Below are 18,821 nucleotides of genomic sequence, written 5' to 3'. Positions count from 1 at the left end.
TCAAGCCTCTGAATAAATTATTAATTTGTGCTCATAGAAGAATCCTCTTGATACAGCAGACACAGGATTACAAGCTCCTCCACAGAGAGAGCAGCATGGGGAACAGGAGGGATTGGTCCAGGTATTTTTGTTGTTCCATTTTTAAATCTACCCTCCCTCCTTTTGCTTTTATTCTTCTCCCTCTGTTTCTCACCTTCTTCTCCACTAAATGCACAGACTTAAAATAGCAATTGAACTTTAATGTAAATAAGTATGGCAAGACCTGGAGATGATCTGAGCACGGGCTGAGTCATCCTTGCATCATACGATACAGCTCCAGCATCCGCTCCAGAATTCTAGTTTCTTCCCCCTGTAGTTAGAATTAACATCTCAAAATATTCACTTTGCCTTTGTATACTGTTCTTATCTTGTTTAAGATTTTCTGTCTTGAAGCTAGATAGGTAGTGCCTGTATTTTTTTCCATGTTAACATTTCTAAGAGCACTGAACAGGTCGCTTTAAATATCAACACCTGACCGATAAAAGCTTTCTGCTTTCTCAGAAGAAACTATAAGTTTAAGGATAGAAAGACTGCCTTAGGGAAACCGCATAGAACAGAACAGCACGATACAGTGCAACTTCACCACCCACTAGCCATGCCCAACAGGAATAGTCAAGAGACGGTATTTCTGTCTATATTATTACCTTCATACGAATGCAATAATGAGTTTTCTGGAAAGAGACACTTATTTTGTGTATTAATCAACCATTTTCAAAGTCCTATTATCTGTGCTGTTACTGAGGATTTTCTAAGCAGTATTTTAAATATGCTGCCATGCCACCAGGTGTTCAGCCTACCTACAGGCAGAAATGTAAAAATGCACATGGCTGACTAACTGTACATAATAAATTATGCACCCCTTTGAACATAACATTATGTAAACAATAGTATATTTTCAGACCTAGGAATGAAACAGGAATGGCGGACTACCTCACTACTTGTACTGTTTAGCTTTTTTATATGCTAAACAATGTCAGGAAGGAAATTCATAAGGCTAATTTTGTGGGACTCCATTTTTACATTAATAAAAAACCTTATCTGCTTCAAGCCAACACAGTGCACTGGTGACAAGAAACAGCTTCGGTCTTTGAAGAATTACTGGAAATCCTGGAAACTTTTTGAAAACACATAAAATGTGCCTGCACTCAATATTTCAGAGAAATTTAACATGTATTAAAATTGTCGCTAATTATTGGCAAGGAGGTAAAGTTACTTGTTAGACTTTGACTTTGTTTAAATTTATTATACGCTCAATACCGTATCAGATCGGCAATTTATACATTTGGCACGTATAACTGGACATTCTCAGTTGTTTTATATAGAAAACATATTTCTACTCTTGCTAGTCTCAAAAACATTCACTTAAAAAAAATAAATTTATACCTAACAGTACAAGGATGGCCACCTCCTTTTGTGTTAACCAACATTTGTATGCATTATACCATAGAGTGCTTTCAGCATCTTTCATTAACGCACATTGGTTAAGTTCATGCAGTTATTTAGTTCCTCTCAATAATTCAGTGAATGAAAAGCAAACCTACACTGTAACAGTGGTTTAACACCTACAAACTGTACATATAAACCACTAGAAGTGACAACACTTTCTATCAAGCTATTGCAGCCTGGCCTGACCCACTACTGACTATTCCTGCCACACAGATCACTGCAGCCCAGACACCAGGTTCAAAACTCATGTTGCCATTTCCCCCATGTTTTCCTCATGAGGAGGCTGCAGAAACTTTCATTAAGTGGGTTTGTGCAAGGACCAAGGAAAATAAATAGAAGAAAGTAGTAAGTTCTACTGAAAGGTTTATGTCCTTCATATTGGGGATATAGCAGTGCTCTTCATCATTTGGTACAGCCTTGTGATGTCCTGGAGTGATGTGAGGAAAAAAAGCTAAGTTTCAAAGCAGCACAGTAACAAACTTGTATTTTGGAAGTAAGTGGCATTTCTATCATTTCCTTATGCTGTTACAGATACCTGCCAAATCTGGAAGAATCTTTAAGTGCTGGTGCCACTAGAAAAATGTATGCATAGAAAACTGATCAGAGATTTAAAACGTTTATGTGCTTAGCAAATTTACGTTCTAAACCCAAAGTGCATTTTAGCAGTAAGTGCAGGTATGTTACATGCCAGCGAGACTCAGAAGCAGAGGTCATCATACAAGTGTATTAAGTTGGATCACTCTGCCCCTGATCCCCATTTTTAAGGGATAAAAATGGCATCTAATCTCCTGCTGTGTCTTTGATGATCAAGTACGATGGCACATTTTAGTATCTTACAGAAAATGAAAGAAGATGTTTTCCCCACTAAAGCAGAAATAAAATTCGGACACACGAATTATCCAGTGCTGTAACAGAAAGTCAGAAGCACGGTGAGAGAAAGTTGATGAATCCCCAAAGCTTTTGTAATGGACAACATTCAGGAAAATAACCAAGGGACTGGGAGGAAAACAAAAGCAAACAAACCCCCCAAAACCCCAAACAAACAGGTCAAGGACAAAGGGTAACATGAGATGTGACACAAAGGCTGAAGTAGAGAACACAGACTAAGGCAAAGTCCCGTACATAAATACATATAGTAACTTGACAAATTAATTCCATTGTTCTTTCCTGTGTCTGTCTCAGATATATTTACACTTACAAAAGGGTGCAGGAACAGGGTCACATTTGCATCAGAGCGTAGTTTGAGGTCTCTTCTGATTAGACACGTATCAAGCCCTAATAAAAATCAATCAAAAGGCATAGAGAGAAGAGACCATATGGTGCAGGGGAGAAGAGTAGGAGGAAATGATATAATTAACACAAATGTTTATTGTATTTCCTTTTTCAGATGCTTATCTACAATGAGTTCTAAATAGAAAGGAATAAATCCAGAAGGCTAAAATGCTAAAAGCCTTGCTGAAAACACAAGACACCTCCACTGGAAATTAATGTAAAAAAAATAAAAACAAAAATGGAAACATCAGTTTATCTATATTCCACATTTATTAGAAGATTCAGATAATGCAAAAATAGACAAGTCCCAACTATGCTGCATGATGTGGTGTTAATACTTGCTTTGTTGTATATTCCCCAGCAATTCTAAATACTGAGATTATAATCCTCAGATGTGTTCACCACAGTGCTTGCTTTCTTTGTTTGATTCAAGATATTAAAATGTCCATTTCCCTCCTTTTCCTCTTTCTGAAATACCTCTCTAAAAAATGATCCCTTGCATAAAAGCAGCAGAAGGGGGAAAAACAGAAAGAAGTTAGGGGATATAGCCACCTCTTGCAATAAAGAATTTAATATAATGTCCTGTACCAAAAATACTTCCAGCTTTCAAGAACTGTATGCAACTTTTCCCTTACTTCTCTGCAAATATAATGTTTCACATATATTTCCACATGGAAAATGAAAACAGAAGTAGAAGGATAACAAAAGTCATCACAGCTTCACAAAGCACTTTGAGATTGTCAGATGAAAGGCAAAATCTGAATGTTCAGGATTTATTATTCGGAAACAACCCGAGGGTGGAAGGATTCATCAAGTAGCATTTGCGTGCTGTAAGAACACAGGCTCACTTGTTTCAAGTGAGCTGTACATCTGAGGAAGAGCAAGAGACTGCACGCTAGATCTATTCTGTAGACACTTAACATATGTACATGTAATTTTCGAATTTTATGAAGGTCCCAAGTGTATAAATCTAAGTGTTTCATTGGTACTAGAATGCCTAGTTATTGACCGATTCCAACCCACTTAAAACACAAACTGAGGTCAAGTAACATGACTCACCGGATTAAATTAACACAATTTCACACAATGGGTGTGAGCTGGTGACTCGCAGAAATAAAAATATTGCAAAATTTTTTAACCATGTCAGTATCTTGCATGCAACTCTGTAATATTATCATCTTGTTTGTGTATACTGTTCAGGTCAAATCAAACACTAATATTTCAGTTGATGAGAATATTAAAGGTATATGCTACCTATGGTTGCAGATACTCAAAATCAGTTACATGAGAATAAATGCAATCTCTAAAGAGGTAAAAAAAAATACTAGCATATATCCACAATCAATATGTTTTGAGTACAGAATTTTAGGTTACTGCCGTGTTATCTTTAGCACACTTTGGCACCAAATAAACCTCACAGTTTGCCATAAACCCCCAAGGAATGAATGGTTAATTTAGCTTTTACAAAGCCTATGTTCAGCTGGCTTTAGCGTCTCCACAAGGAGTTAAAATGTAAAAGAGCAAAGCATTATCACATCCCAGCCTATGAGAGCTCACACTGCATGGTAAGCGAGAGTGCTTTAAGCTAATGATGTTTATAGCTAACCAAATCCAATTTCAGCAGTCCACTGTAGCCGTAGTCGGTTAGTGCCATTTTACATAAGCTTCATTTATTTTGAATTTTCAACTATTAAGACAAAGTCCGCATTTGGTGTCATGCTAGGAAATGAACTCTTCTCTAAGCAAATAAATTACTTTTTTACTCCCAAGGCTAGTACTAGGTTGTAAATGTTAATGCTTTCAATGCATTCAAAATACTTGAAAACCAGAGACAGGACCTAAAAATGAGAAACTGTAATTGAGAGCTTTAATATAATGGACAGAATACTATAGAAACAAACAAACCTAAAACTCTTTCTCTGATGATATAAACAAAGACTAAACATAACAACATATTTAAGTGTTAATCTATTGCTCTGTATGACTGGGGTTTTCATTCTAGTGTATATCTATATATACACTAGGAACTGGGAACGTTCACCCAAACCTCTGAGCCCCTTTAGCACACCCTTGTTGGAGCCCAGAATACAGATTTCAAAGGTTAGGAAAAGCATTGCTTTTACTTCAGCTTTCAGCAGGGCTAATGACACATAAACAGTGGGTACCAGAAATGATGTATGCAAGGCGGGAGAAAGAGTAGAACTGGGATTGAGCAGACTCCTTCAAAAAAGAGCTCCTCTTGCATCAATAGATGAAGTGTCATCTATTGACTCATTGTCAGTGAGGTTAAGTATCCAACCTCCCAGCTGAAAGTAACCTGCAAAACTTTAGACTAACATTTAATTATTTTCAAAATACTGTCCTTTTTGTAAAGTTGAAAATGCAACATCCCTTCTGATCCAAGAAACAGTGCAATGTCAATTAATTGTGTGAAGCCACCAAGTACCTCAGAGGCCTATAACTGTGTCATTCTCCAACTAATTCCTGCATTACAAGTATGAATTTTGAGGTGGAAATGTGACTTTTCTGAAGGCTTGAATATTGGATCAAGAAAATGCTAGTTTAGTCAACACAGTGCTGCTTATACAATATCACAGAAAATGAGCTTTGTGTAACTCTATGGCAGCAGTTGCTAACCTATGATCCATTTCTTAAAAGGCTATTGGAAATAGCATATATTAAAAAACATGCACATTACAGTAATGAATTCCAGTAACTTGTTACAGAAAAAATATATAGGTACATCAACATAAGAAGTCCCAAAGAGTGGGAGTATTAGACAGTCCTAAATGTCTCATCACAACTGCAGAGTAAGACCACCCAAAGATTATCAGAGTGCAAACAAGTTTCAATAAGACTAAAGCAACAATAGGAAGCACTAAATATATTTAAGCATGATTATGCTTAAAAGATGTAAAGTAAAAGCACAACTGATACCCACAAATGTACTAATAAGTGTTAAGTAAAATATTTGTAAATAAGTAAAATAAGTGTTAAGTAAAATATATTGTTAGTGTCACTAACATTGCAAGAGACACACTCAGAACTGCTATGCTCATTACTCTTTAATGTATCATTTCATTTTAAACAATGAGACTAACAAGTTCAGGCCATAATCTAGCCATCCTTCCTATGACTGAAAAAAAACCAAAACAAAACAAAAACAAATCGATCAACCACACCACAAACAACCCACCCACAAATGCCACTTTACACTATGATTCTACTTATAAGCAACCAATATTAGATAAACTGTAGAAAATAAAATAAATTTAAAAATACTAAAAAAAAGAAGGGGGGGTGTAAAATTCTGAGCCAAACCTGCTAGTATTACGTGCTATCCAACCCCAGTGTCTTTGGTTACTTTTTTGCTTTGTGTCATGAAAACACTTTTGGTTAATCTTTGATTTCTAAATAATATGGGAACTAATACACTAAATTTAAATAATGTATTTGATGTGATATTTGATTAAAGGACAGTGACACCACCCCTTAATCCAAAGGTGATGTTTTGTTAATAAATAATACATGCCATTTATCAAAAAACTCTCAGATAAGCATAAAAATAAAGAGTTTGTGCCATTCTCAGCCATTATTAGAAATAACCGTCTCCATTTTAATGAAGAATGAACTACTTTTCCTAAACTCATATTTTTGGAATTAGCTGAGGGCTGCTGGAGAAAAAGCAAAAGGACATCTTGTCAGTGTTTCACAGAAAAGCTTAAATATATTATATATATATACATATATATATATATGGCACCAAGAACCTTTCCTGAGCATTATACAACCTGATCCATGACTTGATCCTGAAAACTAAGGCTTCCTACTTTTCCATGAATACATTTATCCCACCTCCATCTTTTTTCCTGCAAACCCATTGCTGTGTCTCCACTTTCAGTTCTCACCTTTGTCTATTGCAAGTCCCACTTTTCCAGGCAACAGAATGGTTCTGCCCATTTTCTCACAAAAGCACATAAAATTCCCTAAACCATTTTCTGACTTCTTTGATTCCTAAATTCAATACTCCTATTCTTCTTTATAAATGTAGTAAAGGCTATTTTCATCCTACATACCTTTCTGACTCATGCAGTCTGCTGGCCATAGTCCTACTGCTGGAGAAGAGAAAGCCTTTTAAATCACAGTCTATACTCAATTCTATCTAAAATTACCATAAATCTAAACTGCAGAAGCTGCTCAGCCTCCAGAACAGGAGGTGTCAGAAATTCATGAAGTGCCTTCCTTATAACATGCACTATACTTATGTGATACTTGCCTAGTAGTTCAGTGTTAAAGCCGCAAGCTCATTAAAGCCTCTGCTACCATCCATCACCGACCAAGCCCACTGACCCACTCATCAGCACCCTGCTAATTCACTTTGGTTTTAATTTCTCACCAAGGACTCTCCACCCAAAGTGTCATCTACTTGCACTGTTTAAAATTCTCCTCCCAAGCAGCTGTTCTAGGAAACTCCTCACTTTGTTTCAAGCTTTAAGATCCAAAGTCAGACCCTTTTAGTTGCCAAAGCAAAGCAATACTGTCAGCTTTTTGGTGTTAAGGAAAAGAATAATTGTCACTGCAAGACTCTGCTGGCACTTCTTGTTAACAGGTTTGTAGTAGTAATCAGATGTAGAAGATAGGTCCATTTCGGGAGATGCTTCATATCCATATATTTACACTTCATGCATTAACCAACATAAATACTTCAATGCATTTGTATTGCAGATACTTTTGTAATCACAGTAATTATTAGATTGTTTATTGCTTCCCAGATTCAGAAAAAAGGAAAGTTATGAGGCGATTGAAGAAGCACAAGACATCCCTGCTCTATACAAGTTTGTATAATGGTTGAACATTAGAAATCATTGATAATTGATAGTGTGTTTATCAGGATGCTGCACCATGCTCTACAAAGCTATTGCCAGCCTCTCACTTCAGATAATGAGATTCCAAACTCCTCAGTCCTGATGCAAACACTGCACTCCTCAGCTTCCGCCATCCAAACCGTGCTCCCGACATGTTGGAATTTCTCCCTCTCCTATTCTTGGACCTACTCTGCCAAGAAGTGACTAAAAGCAAGTTTTAGGACAGGATAGAAATACATATATAGAGATATACCTGTCTGTCTATATATCTGTGTACATACACTACACACAGCACTGAGTATAAAAGATTGGGGAGAACAAAGTTATGACTAAATTCCTTTTCTAGACATTCACTTTAGCTCAACACAAGCTATTCACATAAATAAAATCATAACTGGAAATTATGGTATAGTATTTGTTACAAAGCTAATGAAGCTAGTCCGGTTAACCCATTGGTTAACCAAACTAATTACTCCTAGGCAAAGAAAGGGATCCATAACACAGAGCTGACAAGCTGCAGATATCTGAAGAGCTAAGTTCTCAAAGAAATCAAGTAAACAAAAAGCTTTTAACAATTTCCTGACACAATGTTCAAAGTTTTTCTGTATATAATGAGTTCACACCTAGCCTTGAACCTACTGATGCACACAGTCAATACAACCCTTTAGCAAAGCTGCGCAACCCTTTCATACTACTCTGGGTAACATCTGAGAACAGTTCTGTTGTCAGGGAACAGCAGCACTCCACAACAGCAGACACTTCAGGCAGCACTTCTTGGAACAGCACTTACTGCTTCAAGAAATACATAAGCCCAGGGAACTGCAGTAGTCAAAAGACAACACATGTCATCTTTCTGGGCAACTTGCCTTAACCAAGAGAACTGGTGCTTTACATTTTTAATAATTGTAGATGAAATGATTAGGGAATTAATTTAGAAAAACTAGAGTGTCCTAACTGACCTTATTTACCACAATTAGCACAACATGCAGCACCCAGCACACTGCCACCCCCATCCCGAGACTGAAATCCAGAAGTGCACACACTCTTCAAGAATACAAATTGCCAGCGGGGAAAAGTAATAATCTCAAGGCTTGCATCATTTCACAGCCGAGTTGTTTGAAGACAGGCTAGCCATTACATAAAGCAGCCGCGTTATCTGGCTTTTTCTTTCATTCATTTGTAGACTTGAGTTGTTTTTCTAAGTCAGTTGAAACTATTGTCCTAATTACACATTTTTGTTCAATATGCAAGGAACTTTGCTATAGCAAAAAACACACAAAGGCTTCCATTCTGTATATGTCAATATTTTAGAGACATTGTTAAATTGGAAGGCTGTTATGGTTCTCCAGATACGTGACAGTATTGGCTGGAATTCACCATTCCACAACAGAGAGGTCTGCCTCTGCAAACTCGTGCAACCTTCCTTTTCACATAGCTGACTGACATTACTTCGTTGTGCATCTTGGTGTTACTGGACAATGCAAGGAGCAATGACACTACCTTCTATTTGCAAAACAGAATAATTCAACAGTAATGAAAAAGTAAATTCTCACACATTTAGTTTTTAATGCTTAGGAAAAACAGGCTTGCTATAACTTTATCTAAGTAGAAAAGCTTCATGAAAACACTGCAGTCCAAGGAACAAGCATTGCCGAGTTTCATGTTTTGTTGTTGTTCTTTGTGGGTCTTTTTGTTTGGTTGGTTGGTTTTGCTTGGTGTTTTGGTTTTTTGTTTGTTTGGGTTTATTGTGGGGTTTTTTTCTTTGTTTGTTTTGTTTTTCTCCATCTGGCTGGGGTTTTTCTGCATGCCAGCATGCAAAACTTCAGCAGAAAGCTGCAGTTAAATATGAGAAGATGGGATTTAAAACCATATTGTCAGACAAAAAAACCTCAGGTTAACAGGGATATCCTTTTAGTTCTTTAATAATTCATTCTTAACGATCCTTCACCAGCAAAAGACCTGCTCATACTTTTTGAACTGGAATGCACTTCTATTATTGAAATATTTGTTACTAGCTCTGTACCAGTACTAACATATACACAGATAAGGAAAAAAAATACTTAAAGATAACCCTACAAAGTTTAGGATTTAGAAGGAGGCTTCCTATGTTTTAGGTATCTTTTTGGTACTACCACAAACAGTTGTGCCTTTAGACCTTAATTTCTCCTCTTCTCCATCACATCGTCTTAATTGTCTCTTTCCTATTGCTTACGGGAATATGTTTCTTATCCTTAAATTCCACCCCATTCACCCTCCATGACCTAGATGCTTAAAACAAACACAAACACAGAAAAAGAATAAAATAACACCAAATAGCTCTTCACTTCGTCTTCTGGCCTGCCATCACTGGTGAATATGCATTTCCAAACATTTAAAAGCATCACCTCCTTCCAGTGTCCAGGAATTTTGCTACTGAACGACTGAGCTGCTTGGAAAACAAAAACTACAACGGGAAGTCTCTGATGAAAGGACCCTTCTCCTCCTCTCCCTCAAGTAGATGTTTGAACAGTCAGGATTGTTCTCTCCAGCTCAAATCAAATCAGATCAGTTTATAATAAAATGTTCTAAGTTGGAAGCTTAGAAGCCCTCCTCCTTATGGACACTGTTACATTGATTTAAAAAACAGTATTCTATGTAGAAGAAAAATATTCTGCAAAATCCATTACTACTCCATAAGAGTTTCATACAGAGGTATTTACATAATGAACTGCAATTACTCACATTATATTTATCTAGTGAAGAATGAACTTATTGTGTGCAGTGAAACATATCTGTTCTGCACTAATACACGCACATAGTAAGTTACCTAGTGAAATAACACATCAATCACAGGTTAACACTAAGCCTGCACCCGTATAATGCCATTTCCAGTTCATTAAAGAAAAACAGCTGCAGAATTTGCAGTTGTGCCAGACTGTCGAGGCTCAGCAAGAGGTTAGGAAGAGATATGCAGTGAGCTCACGAGTTGTTTGTTGTGGGCAGGGAAACTCTTTCTATTGAATGTGCTGTAACAATGATCATCATAAGCTGTAAAGATTATGCACACGCTGTAAATATGCCTCCACTGGAGCAGAGCCCCGAGTTCCCGGCTAATAGGCATTATGATATATAAAAATAGCACCACAGCAATACATGGAGTAGCAACCCACCAACACAGACACTGAAGACCTGAATCTGAACCCTGGAGAAATTCTTTTCTTTGCTGACACCACAAACCTGCATATGCATTTTAAAATTTAATGAAAACTTGACAGTGAAGAAATCTGCTCTTCCTACTCAGTTCAAAGTTCACAGGCTAAGTAAGGCTGGGTGAGCCTTCTGCTAGTGTGCATGCAACATTCAAAAATGCATGCAAAAGCTGCCAGCAAGATGGACCTGGATTTCTGGATTAGAAGGAATCTGATCAGGTTTTGTATGCATCTGAATATTGTCAGAGTTAGGTATGCACATTTTGATCCACCTTGGACTTCCAATAGTACATTCATAAATAAAGTATCATTCACTAGGGAGTACATGCAGATCAGGTGCAGTTTCCTCTGTACCGCATCTTTGAGACTTTCTCCTCAAAAGAAAATATTGAAAGATTATGAAACCCTTTCATTTTACTTGAGACTGCACTTAAGTGCTCTGACACAGTAATAATCAAGCCACTGTTAGACTGAAAAGCAACAACCAGGTATGCTTAGACCTTCTATAGTATTTCTTAATTCTGTTCTTTAGTATTAACAAAGTCCATCATTTAGCACCAATTTTCTTCTGTGATGGTGTTTTAAATTGACATGATCTTTTCAGGGTACCTGTGTGGGTGCAGGAGGTCTTCACACATATAAATACTCTCACACCTTGTTAAATGAGAGTTTCTCTCCTCACATTTTAACAACTATTATACATACAACTGCAACCACAGCATTTCACAGCATCAAGGCACAGTCCACTTCCAGAGAGGCATGCTGGGGGATGAAGGAGTGGAGAAAAGAGAGAAGTTAAGCACATGTTCTAGCCCAAAGCAAAGTGGAGTTTAAACAGCTGTAACAAGGGATCTTCAAAGTCAGAAACTCATGCTATTAGTTCTATGCACACATATATCAGGCAAAAGCAAAACAAAAATAGAAGAATATTAATGCAAAACCAGATTCATGGGTTGGCTCTGCTCAACATGTCACATGCTGAGCAGGTCCTTTTCCTAACACCAGGTTTCTCAGGTATGTTCTCATCAGCAAGGGCAGGAACTCCACTTGGAGCTGTGCTTCACCTGCCTCTCTTCTCTACAATTCTGTACCTTCAGCTACACCAATCTGAGAATTTAAGAGGTTGATTAAAGTGTATTGAAATTACCTTCATAACATCCACTTGAGATAACATAATAGGAATGTCAGTTTACTGTACCACAGAGCCCATAGTTTACTGAACTACAATAAAAGTGACATATTTCCTTCCCCAGCAGTCCTACATTCTCAGTGTAAGAGTTCATCTTCACAGTACATTTCTGTTTTCTGGAAGTACTGACCAGCAGCAGAAATTTGGACAGCAGAGAAGTGGTCAAGCAGAAAAAGCAACAGCAGTTGGGAACTGACAAAAGTCCTTCTGATTTTACCTATTGTTTCATAAAATTAAAATGCAGCAGAATCACATTCTCAAACCCAGGATCTGCAAAGACAACAGTGTGCTTAAAGGAAATCAAACTAGTCAGTCTTCTCTTCCTTCCCTCATCTACTCCTCTTTAGGGGTTAAGAAACAGCTTTAAAATTTATAGATAAGCAATTATCTACTAAAATAAAAGTTAAGTTTTTATCTTAATGCCTTCAGTTAAAAAAAAAAATTCAAATTCCCTCAAAAAAAAGTAAATTAAAATTCTATATAAGAAAAAAATAAAGCTCATATTGCATTTTTTGTCAACAATATTTTTCACTTTCATAATAAGAACTCAAATAATATCTAAAGCAAGTTCAACACCCCTGTTCAATAAATTCATCTTCCCACACAGGAAAACCAACAGAGTGAGAGACTATTGCATTTGACAAAGAGGTTGGTACCATCCCAGTCACCGGAGAATCCCTGACTCAGTTTTGTACTTTAAATCACAAGATGAGTATTTTTGAGATAAAGCGTAAGAAAAGTCAGGAACCCAAATCTTTTTCTTTTCCTGTAAATTAGTGAAAAACTTAATATAGAGTAAAAACAATGAATGACACTAGAAAATAATTATATTCTACAAAAAAAAAAACCAAAAACACACCACACAGAATTTTGTCACAGTTGTGGAAAATAGGAGCTGGGATGGAAAAACCACACAGTGCCAGGCGAGAAGGGAGCCCAGTGCCTGAGGGCAGGCGACAGCTTGCTGCCCCACAAGCTTCTGTGTAAAAACACACACTGAGAAAGAAAGAAAATAGATTTGAATAAGGTATATAAACATAAAACTTCTGAAGTAGTTTGACAACAGTTATTAGAATCAGATGAGCTAAAGGTAGCGGTCCTAGGAGAGAAACAGCAAAGTACACATATAACAATGACCAAGCTTAGTTATAAATAGTAATTAAATTCTAGACAAGCAGATGTGAAAGAAAAAGAACCATCACCCCCCTCCAACTATGAGTTTAGTGAGGCTGATGTGAAAAGCAGACTTTTCCTAACTTAAAACTTACAGTGTTCCCCTCATTCTGTACTGTCCTGTCACACTCAATTTCTGTTTATCTACAGGTTGATACAATGTAATTCTAGGACTTGACTATTTTCGTTGTTTACATCACACTGAATTGTGCAAGAGGAAATTCAAAATACAAGGTTTGAAAGAACAACATCCACTGCTAAATACATCCAAAAAAAGAAAGTGCAACTGCATTGTGTCTTACAGTGGTACTGGCAGGCATGCCTGCCATCCATAGGTAAAGACTACTGCCCATAAAAAAAAAAATTACTATTTTCTTACTGTACCCTTGTGATCCTGATCACCAGGGGCATGTACACAAGTCCTCTGCAACAGCAAAAGAAAGCTAAATGCCACACAAAAATGGAATTTAACTGCACTGTGTCACATACAAGTCCAAGAGCTTCCATACAAGCTTTGGTGCTTGCAGACACACAAACTAAGTTTTTATGACACCACAAGATACAAGTAAGATTAAATCTCTCTGCTGTTTCACAAGGCACTAGTACACAAGAGTGAGAACAAATACTAGGTTGTTTTTTGTTGGTTTTTCATAACTAGAATTACCCTTTAAGAACTGCACTACAGATAAAAGAAAATTGCTGCACACTGGAGTATGAGCTGCAACTCATTCATTACTACGGATCTCAAATAACACTAGGACAAAGGATGTGACAAGTTACTCATTGAACGGATACAGGACTGCATGCAAAAACTACTACAGGCAGATATGTACTCTGAGCATCAGCAGGTGGCATTAGCAGAGCATATTTTAAAAGGTTTCTTCTTAGCTGAAGCCTTAGGCTACTTTAAAAAGAACCTGACAACTACGTGTTAATTAAACTGGGAAGTGGCAAACAGTGATACTAGTAATAGTTACATGCCCACAGGAGGAAAATCAAATGTGTCAGTCTCTTAGGAATGGGCTGGTAAACCTTCAGACTGAGAAAAGCCTATTACTTATTAGTGGAAAATACAAAGTACTTTTTCTTCTGACACCTGAGTCTGTTCAGGAGGGAATTATTCTAGAATGAGACTACAGAAAACACAGAGTAACCTACCAGTTAAACATATGGACCAGCATGCTAAAAGTAGTAACAGGCCAAGATTAATACAGAGATAGTTAAGAAAAATGTATTATTGCTTAAGCAGGAGTTCACAGTATCCATAAAAAGGAAATATTAGTTAAAACTTGCAAGGCTTTGGAGCCACCAACTGAAACTTTACTTCTGGAAAACTTACCATTACAAGGTACCAATCCAAGCAAATCAGCACATTAAAAGAGTTATCCAATTCTTTTCACTAATCTCAGCTTTTATCTTGTGCCCAGTCACTATAGTTGTTCTGTAATGATTACTGAGAGATTAGTACAGCCACCCTGGACTGGCCTAGAAAGACAACTTGTTCTTTCCTCACATTACCTGACATTTATTTCAAATTATTTCAAGACCAAAGACTCAAAAGAGGTAGAAAAATGCATGTTCTGTAGTAAATGTTTTCACATCTGTTCTGGGAGTGGATCAGAAAAAGGAAATGCAACATGATGTATATGCAAGTAGGACAATCCTGTTAAACACAGAAACAGTGTCATCACATCAACACATATACATCTTCAAGAAAGCACCTGTCCTACTGCACAACTGATCTAGTAATGCATCAAGAGGAACAGTGGCACATGGTCCCCTACGGAGTCACCACAACCCAGTCCCTGACCACCCCCAGCCAGCAGGGGAAAAAAATTAAAAGATTATACCATATGAACCTTTGAGAAATGGCATTCAGGTCTCCAAGATATTAATTTCCTCTGTAAACCATTTTGCAATTAAACATCACTGCATTCATGCCAAGTGCCCGTCTGCACTATAGGCTGGTTTCTTTATTTTAAACGTAGAGGTGTGGCCTATTTTTGTGGAAGACTTTCCTGCTGGTGTGTGCCAGGAAGATTAAGAAACATTCACTGAACTGGTTCCCCAAACAAAATCCTCACCACTGGGCATGGAAGACAATCATAGCTCAACCCTTCCAGAGCACTATTCCTAGTGTGCAGAGAACTAAAACTGTCAATACCTAGGGAAATTTATTAATACCAAGAGCAACAGTCAATCTGAAGATCAAGTAACAACAGCTGAACTCCACTTGAATGTTTTCTGCCAAATCCATATCATCTTCTGGCCCAGAGTACTGCATAAGACATGCTCAAAGCCTTTTTTTTTTAACTAAACCACAACTACACTCTTCCTACCTGACTTCCCACTTCACAGAACCAGTGTTGGTTTTTTTAACCTCAGACCAAAAGATCAGTGATGGATCCAAAGATTCTTCTGTTCCTTTCCTACATGCTACTTTTTATCAAATAATCTGCCTCTTACCCCCACCCTCTGCTCACTTTCTCTGTGATACTCACCCCATACATTTTTCCCTTTTCTGCTTAGATGATATATTCAAAGAATCACAGAATGGTTGGGGTTGGAAGTGACCTCTGGGATCATCTAGTCCAACTCATCTGCTTTATCTGCTAAAGCACGTAAAGAATCCATTTGGAAAATAAAACAGTATTTTGGAAAAGCTTTGATCTCTTATCATTCGCACGCTCCTCCCCATTTCAATCTGTTTCGGAACTTTTGTTTACTATAGCTACAAAAAAAAAAAAAAAACCCAGACAAAACCAAAAACCACCCACCAAACACGAAACACCACACACAGCACACACAGCACACACAGAGTTCCTCACAGAATTTTAAGCTAACAAGCTGTTAGATTCATATGCCATAATGGGAAAATTCCTCCTAAAATATAAAACACTTACAAAAACTACTGTATACTTTTAACATGCTGTATAGATTAGCTCATTCGCTGCAAGCTTGGGCACCCTTGCAAACCGTTGCAATCACAAGTCATTACACTTAAATAAAGACCTTTACATATCAGCTAGATACAAGTGTAGCTTGTTCATCACATTTTTCCTACATAATGATCAAGCCAAGGGGGTGGGGGGTACAAGACTTTGAAAACAGCTTGTTTTGGTGTTAAGGATATATAGCTAGTTTGGGTTTAAATGAGTTATATACATGCTTTTCTACATACAGTCTTCATTCCAAAACTTAAGGTTAGTGGACTCTAATTTAGCTTTATTAAACTATATAATGACCGAAGTTCTAGTAGAACTCCAAAACCAGAACTATAAACTATGTTCTACACATTATTAGAAGGTGCTGACCAAAGGATACTCAAAAGGACCTGCGTCTACTGTAGCACATAATCCGTTTTTATTTATTAAGCCTGCCTCAACAATCCCCTTGCTTTATTAGCAATAAAGGAAGAGGAAAACCTTGGTCTCATACTAGATGAGGTAAGATTTTGTACAAGAAGGTACATATTTATTGAAAACACACTTTTAACTGGAATAAATGACTTTTTCTTTCCCCAGCCTCCCACATTTTCACAGAACTGAAATACAATTTAATCATTAAACTGTCTCCACGGTGAAGTACTCAAGCAAGGCAATGCTTCAAACACCACATAGAAACTCAGTGGAAAATGAAAACAAAACACAAGAATATGTGCTACTTTTAATAAAGAATCTTTTACAGTTAAGGAAATATCTTCTTAACAAAGAGTTCTAGATTTAATTTAGGTCTTGATGACAAAGACCTGTGTGTAATGCAATAATCAACTCTCCACTTCTGCCAAAGAAGAGCAGGCTGACTTCTGTCAGCAGTTCAACACCAAAATAAATAACAGCCAAGTAATTTGCCTTATTTTTGCCTATGCCTTTTCCACACCACACAAATAAGTCTACTCTTCCTTTTGAAGATGACTCACAGCCATGCAATTGTGCATCAGTTTTGCAGGATACCCAGGGCAAATAGCAGCTGGGAACACCACTAGAAGCGCAGTTTGATGGGGATGGGCTAAGAGCAGCGTAGTAGCAACAAGCTCATGCCATTCCTGTACACTCAAGACAAATTGTACTAATTCAAATCCTGTTCATCTGGAAATGTAACCTTGAGATTTCTCTGTTCTAGAATTGGTACCAAAAGGTAACTGGCTAGCCTGTACTTGCTAGTCAGAAATCCATTCCATCTGGCTAGCATTGCTGCTAGGCAAGCATGATGCTGTATCTTCAAATTTGTATTATAATTTAAAAATAAATAAATAAAATAATAATTAAAAAAATCTACTTACCAGGCAGCAAAAATGATGTTTTTTATGTGCAGCATAGTTATAACATATGGATGAGGAAAAAAAGTTAGTTGGAGCGATTAAGGTGGCTAAATGAGTTAGAAGGTTGGACTCATGAGCAGTCAGAGGAAGTATACAATGAGATTTAGCTACAGCATACATATATGCACCTGTTGACATAGCCCAGCTGCTTTAATTAGCCAAGTGTCCCCCCTTAGAAGCAAGAGAATGTTAAAACAAACAAATTACACCCTCCCACAAGCTAACCAACTTGTCTACCAAATACCAGAGAAAACTGAATATTGGGGAGACAGAAGGGGCATGCTCAGCTTTGGAGAAAGGAAGGCCACAGGCAGAAGCGCAGAGCCAGGATTATTCCTGCCTGCCACAGTCCTAGAGCAGATCTGGGAGTACTCGGCATCCTCCCGCAGCAGCAGAGGAAGCTCAGCGTAATGCTGAACTAGGAACTATTGTTCGAGACTGAGATCTTCAACATATATATGTATTTCTGAAGAAAATTGTAGCCTGTCTATATACAGGTAGCATGTATAACAACTTAAGTCTGGCTGTTCTGCTTCAGGTTAAGAGTTCCTGTAATCCTGTGGTCTATGTCCAACACTATCTACAAACAGGTGGTTAGTGTAGAATGACACCATCCTTTCACCAGACATTAGTTACAACTTCCAATTCTGAATATGGCATGTTTCATTTAGATTTATACTTCACATACTTTTAGACTGATCAAATTCTGTAAAACTTTCTCAAGGGAGAACTAGTCTCTCACGTGGCTAGTAACTTGCCACATAATCTTCAAACATACTCTCTGGTAATATACTTTTCATAAAGTACACAATAAACTTATTAAAAGATCTTATTTTACTTAGTATACACAGAAAAACAGGCTAATTGAACAACTCTCTCATCTGGTCACTTCATACATTGCTCCACAATTTCTATTTTCCCCTCACTGTGCTATTTGAAGAACAAGACCTCTCATGTACTACTCCATACAAGAAAAAGACACTACTGAAAACTTTGCAAAAAGTGAAGAAACATCTAGCAGATAAAGAAAATGCTATGTTATCATAAGATAAAATATTCGTGAGCATAATTATAAACCACTTTTCTGCTACCAAGAACTTAATTGTAATTAATAACAGCTTCTTTCTTGAAGGCCCAATACATAATTATACTTCAAATAATGCAAATTTATCCAAGTTTTAAGCATTTATTTCTTTAATCCATCAGGTCCTTCTGGGAGTACCTGTTTCTTTATCATGGCATGTGGTGCTAGCAACAGCATATCGTAACACTGCAAGTTTTAAGTACATTCTGAGAAACAAGGGATATTTCCACTCTCCTATGCCACA

General features: G+C 37.2%; 1 protein-coding gene across 1 annotated transcript in view; it reads right to left on the bottom strand.

The window, feature by feature from the left end:
- The window catches only part of CACNA2D3 (calcium voltage-gated channel auxiliary subunit alpha2delta 3), a 458,229-nt gene that overhangs the window by 426,449 nt on the left and 12,959 nt on the right, over window positions 1-18,821 (bottom strand). The window lies entirely within an intron of this gene.

The sequence above is a fragment of the Columba livia genome, chromosome 10 (assembly GCF_036013475.1).
Source record: "Columba livia isolate bColLiv1 breed racing homer chromosome 10, bColLiv1.pat.W.v2, whole genome shotgun sequence".
Taxonomy (NCBI): Eukaryota; Metazoa; Chordata; class Aves; order Columbiformes; family Columbidae; genus Columba; species Columba livia.
The sequence above is the reverse complement of the archived record's forward strand: the minus strand, read 5'-3'. Positions and strand labels throughout refer to the sequence as shown.